The sequence below is a fragment of the Oncorhynchus gorbuscha genome, linkage group LG17 (assembly GCF_021184085.1).
Source record: "Oncorhynchus gorbuscha isolate QuinsamMale2020 ecotype Even-year linkage group LG17, OgorEven_v1.0, whole genome shotgun sequence".
NCBI lineage: Eukaryota > Metazoa > Chordata > Actinopteri > Salmoniformes > Salmonidae > Oncorhynchus > Oncorhynchus gorbuscha.
In genome coordinates this window covers 58672200-58683672 of record NC_060189.1, presented here as the reverse complement: position 1 = coordinate 58683672, position 11473 = coordinate 58672200, and positions in this window count along the sequence as shown.

Below are 11473 nucleotides of genomic sequence, written 5' to 3'. Positions count from 1 at the left end.
AGTATGAAGAATATAATTGAACATAGATGAATCAAACAGAAAGGATATTTTCTCCAACGATGTGAGGGAGTGAACACATGGGGCTATTCTGTGTTGAGCGGTTGACAAAGAAACAGGTCCAACTATTTGCTTCATTTAGAGTTATTTATCCAACTTTAGTTGTGATACAAATGTTGGACTATGTGTTTGGATTTTTAATACATTCTAAGGCTGCATGATGCAACTCTAATGATGATTTGAAAAAAGCTGCATGAAAGGGATGAGCTCTGGTAGTAAAACGAGTCCATGCTTAACTTGATCACCCACTACTGAGAACATTAGCCTACATTATATCCACCTATAACATATAATGTATACCATTGAGCAGATGCTTTTATCAAAAGCGATTTACTGTCACGCATACATTTAGGGTGGTCCCGGGAATCGAACCCACATTCCTGGAATTGCAATCACTGTGCTCTACCAACCGAGCTACAGAGGGAATCATCATTCATTTCTATTAAGTAACATTCTCTCAATGAGTGAATGTTTGTACCCTAGTCTAACCGCCACTCAATGCCTGAAGCCTGGACAGTTAATATGGCAGAAGAAGCGACTGTGGGTTTATTGAGAGAGAGAGTCTTTCTTTGAGAGTGCTGACACTCTGTTGAGGCGACAATTGATTCCAGAAGACCTTCAGGGTGTCAGGGGAAGAATTGTGAGACACATTTCAAATTAAATGTACCCACAATTCATTCTCTACCGCAAGAATCCGTATGTGACTGTGAATAACCCCTCTGTTACTTCAATGTGTATTTTGATCCAAGTTCAGTCATGGGTCACCGAAATATGTGAGTCGGTGTTGGGATATTTTGAGGTTTGGACAAAAAATGTGAAAAACTTTTACTTGGGGAAAAATGTCCTAGAAGATATGGACAATGATATATATTGGTGAAGGGGAGGGGGAACAGTCAACTATGAGTAAGCATGCAATCAACACAAACCACCATTTAGCCAAAAGAGGAATTTCACACCCCATTTTGAGGCTTTGGCCACAGCCTCCTTAGGACCGAAGTCATACTGTAATCTCCAACACGTACACAAGATGGTCGTATCCCATGATGCACGCTCTATAGCCAGGCCAGAGAAGATAGATAACACTGCCTACCAAAGTCATTGAGGTCAGTTACAGACACTAGATACAGGAAGTGATGCGGTCAGGCGACTGGGAAATGTGATTCTTTGGGTGTGACCATGGTTAGGGACATACAGGAAACAGATGCAGTGGTAAACAACACATTTCAGCCACCTGCGACTACATACCACACACACACACACACACACACACACACACACACACACACACACACACACACACACACACACACACACACACACACACACACACACACACACACACACATGCTGAGGAGGTAGTTGGTAGTATGTTGGTGGAGCTGAATCTCCTCACCGTGATTAATTAATATAGGTTATAGCGCATATTAACTGCCAAAATAATGGAAACACTTGAATAAATGAGGGCTACAAGGTATATTGAAAGCAGGTGCTTTCCACACAGGTGTGGTCCCTGAGCAATTAAGCAATTAACATCCCATAATGCTGGGCAGGCCATTATTGTGGCCTTTATTTTGGCTGTGCCCCCCATCCACAGGCAGGAGTGGTGACGTAATGGTTTGATGAGCATGAAAACGAGGTAAACCATTTGCTCTGGCCGGCCCCAGCCACCAGATCTCAAACCTGAACCGAACACTTATGGGGAGATTCTGAGCAACGGCTGAGACAGCGTTTCACCACCGTCAACAAAACACCAAATGATGGAATTTCTTCATGGAATGGAGTCACATCCCTCCAATAGAATTCCAGACACTTGTAGAATCTATGCCAAGATGCATTGAAGCTGTTCTGGATCGTGGTGCCCAAATGCCTTATTAAGACACTTTATGTTGCTGTTTCCCTTTATTTTGGCAGTTACCTGTATCTATATAATCACTTGAAGACGGGCATCTAGTATGTCTAGTAGGAAAACATCCTTACAAGGAGAAGTATACTGAAACAAATGGACACTTCACTCCTCAAATAAAATAAAAAATTCACCTTACAGTGAAATGCCCACTATAATTGTTCTTTCTCTATTTTGTCTATATTCCATGGGTCTCACACACACACACACACACACACACACACACACACACACACACACACACACACACACACACACACACACACACACACACACACACACACACACACACACACACACACACACACACACACACACAAATCCTCCCTAACAGAGAGGTGGGTTGTTTTTTACTACAATCAGACTATAATCCCTCCTGGGCCTTGATGTTTTTATTGGTTGGGATATGCTCGCCCCAGATGGTTCAAGGTGTTACTGACCTGAAAGCCTCTTTGTCTTCTCCCTCAAAAGCCCACATTAAAAAGGAAGGAAGAACTTAAAAAGAATGAGAGCGGCGTGCCCAGCGACTAGAGGTATGTTTCCAATTTCACCATGGTGAAGCCCAAACCTAAGTAATCTATGCTACTGGTGGTAAAGGAAGATGAGTAAAACTGGATGGTCTTTGAGAGGAGACTATTCCAAAAGATAAGTTCCTGTTATGTGTCTTTGGTCCAACATCCATTACTGAACACAGAGACCTCAAAGAAGTTTCCGAACAAACGAGAGACTAAAGAAAGAGCAGTCCTCTAAGCCCTTCCGTTCAATTAGCCAAAGACTTTATCTTGGTCACAGCATGAGCTCATCATGCAAAAATCTCAATCTACTTTTCTTTACCATTGTGTGGTGACTGATCTCTCTCTCTCTCTCTCTCTCTCTCTCTCTCAGCAAGTGCGGTAGATATACAAAAGTGAAATAAAAGATAACAGTAAACATTACACATACAGAAGTTGAAAAACAATAAAGACATTCTCTCTCTCCACTTACATCTAATCAGTGGCTTCTTTGTGTCTCAACTGACCAATGATGCTGCTTGGGATGATTCACATTATAAACACTCATCCATTTCCTCCGCTTTATGTATCATCCATCCAATCTCCATCATTCATCCATCCATCAATCAAATGTATTTTATAAACCCTTTTACATCAGCAGTTGTAACAAAGTGCCTTAAACTCCCCAAAGAGCAAGCAATGCACAGGTTAACCTTTTTCTCCATCTTATCTGCAGAGTGGTCACTCGCTGGAACAGGTGTTAAGTCATAAAATATGATGTTTTTATTTTTTTTTTTCACCTTTATTTAAACAGGTAGGCTAGTTGAGAACAGGTTCTCACTTGCAACTGCGACCTGGCCAAGATAAAGCATAGCAGTGTGAACAGACAACACAGAGTTACACATGGAGTAAACAATTAACAAGTCAATAACACAGAGAAAAAAGGGGAGTCTATATACAATGTGTGCAAAAGGCATGAGGTGGTAGGCGAATAATTACAATATTGCAGATTAACACTGGAGTGATAAATGATCAGATGATCATGTACAGGTAGAGATATTGGTGTGCAAAAAGAGCAGAAAAGTAAATAAATAAAAACTGTGGGGGATGATTATGTACAGCTGCAGCGATCGGTTAGCTGCTCAGCTAGCTGATGTTTGAAGTTGGTGAGGAGATAAAGTCTCCAACTTCAGCGATTTTTGCAATTCGTTCCAGTCACAGGCAGCAGAGTACTGGAACGAAAGGCGGCCGAATGAGGTGTTGGCTTTAGGGATGATCAATGAGATACACCTGCTGGAGCGCATGCTACGGATGGGTGTTGCCATCCGTGACCAGTGAGCTGAGATAAGGCGGAGCTTTGCCTAGCATGGCCTTAGCATGTTAAACCTAACCTTAACCACACTGCTAATCCTAATGTCTCTAACCTTAACCTTAAATAAAGACCTGAAAAGCACTTTCTTTTTTCATGAAAATTTACAATATTTTGACTTTGCAACTGGACCATCTAGTGGAAATCGCTCAGTTCTGCCTCCAGGCTAAGATTCAGGACAATGTACATCAACATACAAGCAATGCAGATGCAGAAGCACAGTGGCTAGGAGAAACTCCCTAGAAGCCAGGAACCTATGAAGAAAGCTAGAGAGGAACGGAGCTATCCATTCCCTTCCATTTACCTATGACAAGATAATCCGCGGCATGAGGGCAGATATTGTCTTCGCTAAATCATTCAACTACGTTATGACTGCAGATTCTGCCTTTAATATTGTTTGAGGTAAACTTGGCATCGACCATCAACTGATTTATTTCTGATTTCCAACCTGAAATAATTGACCGGAGAATGGGAGCTTCAGGACAGTAGAAAACTAAAACACAACGCCTCAGGAACAGGTAGAGGCTGAATATATTAGTTATAAAAGGGGCTATACAAAGCACATGTGTTATTTTGCTGTTGTTCTTGTCTCTTGTTGTGGTGGTTTTATGCTCCAGATTGGTACAGTGATTCAAATACACTCACTCTCTAGAAGAGAGATGAAGCCTCTCACTATCTAGTAAAGAGAAGAAGAACCCTCTCACTCTCTAGTAAAGAGAAGAAGCCTCTCACTCTAGAAAAGAGAAGAACCCTCTCACTCTCTAGAAAAGAGAAGAACCATCTCACACTACAAGAAGAAGAACCCTCTCACTCTCTAGAAGACAGAAGAAGAACCCTATCACTCTCTAGAAGAGAAAATAAGAAGAAGAACCCTATCACTCTCTAGAAGAGAGAAGAACCCTATCACTCTCTAGAAGAGAAAAGAAGAAGACGAACCCTCTTACTCTCTAGAACAGAGAAGAACCCTCTCACTCTCTAGTAAAGAGAAGAAGCCTCTCACTCTAGAAAAGAGAAGAACCCTCTCACTCTAGAAAAGAGAAGAACCCTCTCACTCTCTAGAAGACAGAAGAAGAACCCTCTCACTCTCTAGAAGAGAGAAGAAGAACCCTTTCCCTCTCTAGACAAGAGAAGAAGAAGAAGAACCCTCTCACTCTCTAGAACAGAGAAGAAGAACCCTCCCTGAGAAACACACCAATCCCATGTGGACATAAGATGTTCAGGTCAGTTGGCACCTACAGTATAACCTACTTTTTCTGTCGTTTATTTGAACTAGATCCATCTCAGCACAGCAGCCACGCACATGCAGCGAGGTGTCTGTTTTTCTTGGTCTGACAGACAAAGTATTCATCAGCACCAACAATGCCACTGGTTTGGAGCGATGTGTCACTGACAACGAGACTGAATTAAAATTATTCATAAGGAGATACAACTAGAGAGGGCCCTGTTGGCTCCAGCTTTACAAATAGGATCCATGTGCAAGCAGGGATCCCACTGTCACTCTGATAGGGTTATTTAACCATACACTGTGTCTACCTAAGCTATAATAGCGTGTGTGTGTGTGTGTGTGTGTGTGTGTGTGTGTGTGTGTGTGTGTGTGTGTGTGTGTGTGTGTGTGTGTGTGTGTGTGTGTGTGTGTGTGTGTGTGTGTGTGTGTGTGTGTGTGTGTGTGTGTGTGTGTGTGTGTGTGTGTGTGTGTGTGTGTGTGTGTGTGTGTGACCATTTGTGGTTGTGTGTGTGTGTGTATGCAAGCAAATGTAAGCCTATGTTATAATGCATGCCAGCTGGGACGTCCTGGGTATAACCCTCCACTATGAAGACTGATTAGGTGGGAAAGACTTGAGCTGTAGTAAATCTCTTAGTCCACTTGTACAAATGAGAGGCTATACTGATGAAGGATGGGCTGACGGTGTATTGACACATGGTTGGCTAGACGCTGCGTGAGAGAAGATGGTTATCAGTGTTTCCCAAACTCTGTCCTAGGGACTCCATGGGGTTCACACTTAGTATTTTTCCTTAACACCACACAGCTGATTCAAATGATCAAAGCTTGATGATTAGTTGATTGTCTCAATCAGCTGTGTAGTGCTAGGGCAGACACCAAAACGTGCCCCTCTTGGGGTCCTGAGGACCGAGTTTGGGAAACCCTGGGTTTAGGTGACTGAATGAGATGGCACCAATGAAGGGTGAGTGATGAGAAATGTAGGCCTGTATGGGACAAGTGTATATGCATAACAGACTCCAAGCTGTTTAGTTTGCTGACAAGCACCTTGGTTCACGCACTTGCATAACTATTTCATCATTCACAAAGTAGTCTAACGTTAACCATGTAAGGCTAGAACAGTACCAGGTGCTAACATGGCTAGCTTTCAATGCCACTAGATGACTAGCTAACTAGATACTAAGAATGGCTAGCCAGCTCCACCACTAGTCTAGTTTTCATCCTTTGGACATCCCTACCCCACTTACACTTCATGGAGGTCTGTTGGTCTGTCAGCACCTACACCCACGCTTAATGAACTCCAGTAGGTTAACCCTAATAAAAGTGGCAACAATTGGAGAACCGTTTATACAAGTGTAAGCCAAAGCCAAATCATGATATGTCAATTCTAATTGAACAGAACGTAGAAGGCTCATGATGTCTTTCACAATTGCACTTCAAGTCTCCAGTTGCAATATCTAGTTGGAAATTGCAGTCTGAGGCCTAATTGTGGTACAGAGAAACACATTTGTTATGGAGTTTTGGGCTACACTCACAAGTTGAGAAGCTAAGACCAGGTCTGGAGAATGTCGTCTCAAACTGACGCGCCAACATGCCGTCCCCATGGGAGTTGTTGGGGGCAGATGTGATGCATATTGGGCATGTTTTGATGCTCAGTCACTATGCGGAGGAGGCCTTGGCCGCTGGGCCTGGAATTCCTCCTTGAGAAAGTGAACAAAGTGTCTGTGGTCAACGGGGAAACCACTGAAAACCATTGTACTGAGCCGCCACAAAGAGAAAACCATCTCCCAAGCAACGGCAAAGAACAAAATGTCCCCTCCTTCCCATGTAAAGTGCAGCTCGTAATATTTCCCAGAAATGTTGACTCTGAAGAACATAAGAGCTACGGGCCATGTTAAAAACTCATCTGTGCACCTATGACATGGGAGCCGACTAACAACAAATGGACACGGAAATTGTTTTAATGAACTGTTACACAGGGGGAATATGAGATAAACAGGCAATCTAAGACACTTTGATATTGACTTGAACAAACAGTCTCTGATTGAGTACACTGATACCGTTACAATACAGGCTGAAGCATGTCCTTTTACATAACCGTCCCCCACCAGGGGCGCAACTTTGGTTTTAGAAGTGGGGGACATAATCATTTTTGTTCGTTTTTTTTTGTTATCCAGTCGGATAAACACTCCAAACAGCGTACCCGACCGCTCGGAGGCGTCCCCATGGTCCTAAAAACACAATGTTGCCTGGTTTTGTATCACATTCCAATGATTAAACTAGGGGGACAAAAATGCAATTTCAGAATGTGGGACATGGCTCCCCAATGAAAGTTGTGCCCTTGACTTGAACAATATTGACTTGAATTGATACCCTTACAATACATGCTGAAGCATGTCGTCTTACATCGCCGTCCCCAAACTGTCCCACCGTGTTATCTGGTGTGGTTTCATCTAGTCAACAGAACCAACACACCCACATGTTACCTGAGCTTATCAAAGCCAACCAGCAGCAAGCAGATTATAGTGTTAACATAATTAAGCAACAACCTTTTCTCGGGAGATGAGGATGATCCATCAGTGTTTTGAGAAAGAAGACCAGCTTCAGATCTCATGACGGTTCCAATGTACAGGTGTGCATTGTCACAGGAAGCCTGATCCTAGATCAGCGTACTACTAAATCCTTTCATTAAACCTAACTCCTGAGAAAGGTTGAGTTTCTGTACAGCAGCCAGGGCTTTAGGCAGTCAGACTGTCTGCTTCGATGTGATTTACAGTAGAACAATCTCAGAGAAAGCTGGGAGCTGCAGCCAGACAACCAAACTAGCAAATAAACAGCTAAAGCAGACAGAATGAGCGGCAGATAGAGGTTAATTAACAAGTTTAAAACGGACCATAAAAATCTTCCTGTCTCAGCACTTTACGGTAGTACAAGTACATTTGATTTGACTAATCGAAAGAGCTATTACCTCTATATATGTCCGATGGATACAATTTCTGATTATTGTTCATGGCCAACCAGTTGCATTTGATTATTCAAAATGTTTACAGGTAGCCTATCGTTTCAAAGATAATTGTAGTGTGCAATTCCACCACAAAATTATGGAAATTCTCAGAGCTTTACAGAGGTGCTTTTGAGTTTCGTTGTATCAAATGTTTGTCTTCATGTGGTTTGGATTAAGATTATTTTTAAATTGTTGTACACGCCAATAAAAATATTTTTTACCTTCTTTATTTAAAAAAATAATTATTCAAATAAATGTTTGTTATTGCAACATAAAAAAAGGTGAAAATACCTAATAAAAGTCTGAAATTAATGATCGTGCCTCTTTATGAGTCGCTTTAAAGTATTGCATCTAGGCAGAAAACAGTAGTCATAATACTGTTGTATTTTATATTTGACAGCTTAATAGCACAGGGAGCCAAAGGCTGAATTATACTGTACCCAGCTAGGGTCTTGGCAGTGTGGTGTATTTCAGCAGTGTTGGAGGGAGCGAAGCTGTTTGCACTTGCATTTCTCACTTTGGTGCCTCTCAACGCTGCAATTTGTCAAGAGTGGGAAAAAGTGGAGTAACACTACTCTAGCTAATGTTAGCACAACACCGCAGACCTGTCACATGCCAGATGACAGGTCACATGTAGGTTGGTGGCTGGACGTTTGTTGGCAGAAGTGAGTGTCAGGCAGTGTGTCAGTAAACAGCTTTTGGTATCCCAATCAACCTTATACATAGTAAAAACATAACTAATAACTTACGTAGATGGGAGAGTGGGGTATATTGAACAATTCTTTACATTCAGCCTTGTTACGTCAAGGGAAATATAGCATTCTTTCTAACAAAGATATCTACATATATTTCAATATGTTGTGTATCCCTGGAAATAATCAGAATAAATGTAAACATTACAGCTTTGAAGCAGCTTGTCAAAAAGGGTAATGGGGTCAATTGAGCTCAGGTGCATCCTGTTTCCATTGATCATCCTTGAGATGCTTCTACAACTTGATTGGAGTCCACCTGTGTTAAATTATATTATTGATTGGACATGATTTGGAAAGGCACACACCAGTCTATATAAAGGTCCCACAGTTGACAGTGCATGTCATAGCAGAAACCAAGCCATGAGGTGAAAGGAATTGTTCGTAGAGCTCCGAGACAGGATTATGTCGTGGCACAGATCTGGGAAAGGGTCCCGAAACATTTCTGGAGCATTGTTGGTCCCCAATAATACACAGGCCTCCATCATTCTTAAATGGAAGAAGCTTGGAACCATCAAGACTCTTCCTAGAGCTGGCTGCCCGGCCAAACTGAGCAATCAGGGGAGACGGGCCTTGGTCAGGGAGGTGACCAAGAACCCGATGGTCACTCTGACAGAGCTCCAGAGTTCCTCTGTGGAGATATGAGAACCTTCCAGAAGGACATCTCTGCAGCACTCCACCAATCAGGTCTTTATGGTAGAGTGGCCACACAGAAGCCAATACTCTGTAAAAGGCACATGACAGCCCACTTGGAGTTTGCCAAAAGGCACTTTAAGGACTCAGACCATGAGAAAAATGATGATGAAACCAAGATTGAACTCTTTGGCCTGAATACCAAGCGTCACGTCTGGAGGAAACATGGCACCATCCCTACGGTGAAGCATAGTGGAGGCAGCATCATGCTGTGGGGATGTTTTTCAGCAGCAGGGACTGGGAGACTAGTCAGGATCGAGGGAAAGATGAACAGAGCAAAGTACAGAGAGATCCTTGATGAAAACCTGCTCTAGAGCGCTCAGGACCTCAGACTGGGGCGACTATATTTACACAGCCAAGACAACACAGGAGTGGCTTCAGGACAAGTCTCTGAATGTCCTTGAGTGGCCCAGCCAGAGCCCAGACTTAAAGCTGATCGAACATCTCTTGAAAAACCTGAAAATAGTTGTGCAGCAATGCTCCCCATCCAACCTGACAGAGCTTGAGAGGATCTGCAGAGAAGAATGGGAGAAACTCCCCAAATACAGGTGTGCTAAGCTTGCAGCATCATACCCAAGAAGAGTCAAGGCTGTAATCACTGCCAAAGGTGCTTCAACAAAGTACTGAGTAAAGGGTCTGAATACTTATGTAAATGTGATATTTTGGTTTTTATTTTTAATACATTTGCAAAAAATGTCTAGAGACCTGTTTTGTCTTTGTCATTAAGGGGTATTGTGTGTAGATTGATGAGGGGAATAAGGCTGTAACGTAATAATAGAATAAGGCTGTAACGTAATAATAGAATAAGGCTGTAACGTAATAATAGAATAAGGCTGTAACGTAATAATAGAATAAGGCTGTAACGTAATAATAGAATAAGGCTGTAACGTAATAATAGAATAAGGCTGTAACGTAATAATAGAATAAGGCTGTAACGTAATAATAGAATAAGGCTGTAACGTAATAATAGAATAAGGCTGTAACGTAATAATAGAATAAGGCTGTAACGTAATAATAGAATAAGGCTGTAACGTGATAATAGAATAAGGCTGTAACGTGATAATAGAATAAGGCTGTAACGTAATAATAGAATAAGGCTGTAACGTAATAATAGAATAAGGCTGTAACGTAATAATAGAATAAGGCTGTAACGTAATAATAGAATAAGGCTGTAACGTAATAATAGAATAAGGCTGTAACGTAATAATAGAATAAGGCTGTAACGTAATAATAGAATAAGGCTGTAACGTAATAATAGAATAAGGCTGTAACGTAATAATAGAATAAGGCTGTAACGTAATAATAGAATAAGGCTGTAACGTAATAAAATGTGTAAAAAGTCACAGGGTCTGTATACTTTCCGAATGCACTGTACATGGTTTCCATTCAGTCCGCTTCGGCCATTATTATGGGCCGTCCTGCCCTCAGAAGCCTCCTGTGATATGTACCTAGAGCAAAGGGTTGACTGGCTGACACAAGGCACCCAGGGAAGCGTCTTTGAGACTGGTGAATCCTTTGTGGATGGCATCTGATTCTGAACATACCACATCATAAAGTAATGACCTCCCGGAGGATGTATATCTGATACTGTTGACGGGTCTATATTTTCATTACTGTTACCAAGACGATTCCCATAAATAAATGCCACGGTAAAGAAACTGGAACCATGTTATTTAGCAATATGCACAATGTTCAAACTCAAAGACAGAGCATTTCTACAAAGTAAAGAAACCAGCTGTTGCATTTCATAATTGTTGTGGGCGCCGAGGTCCCTTTTGAAATTGCAGAAAGTAAGGTTTTCAATTAACATCAGTTATTTTTGGGACAAACTACGAGAGAAGTTTCGTCCCCGGCAACCAGAATGCATTTTCAGAGAATTCTGCTTTTGTAGAAATGTATGAATCATTGTGCTGTGCAGTAAGGATGAACATTCTGCAGGCCTACAGGCCAGAAAAAGCTGTTTCGTATTAGTCTTGGATATGAGAAAT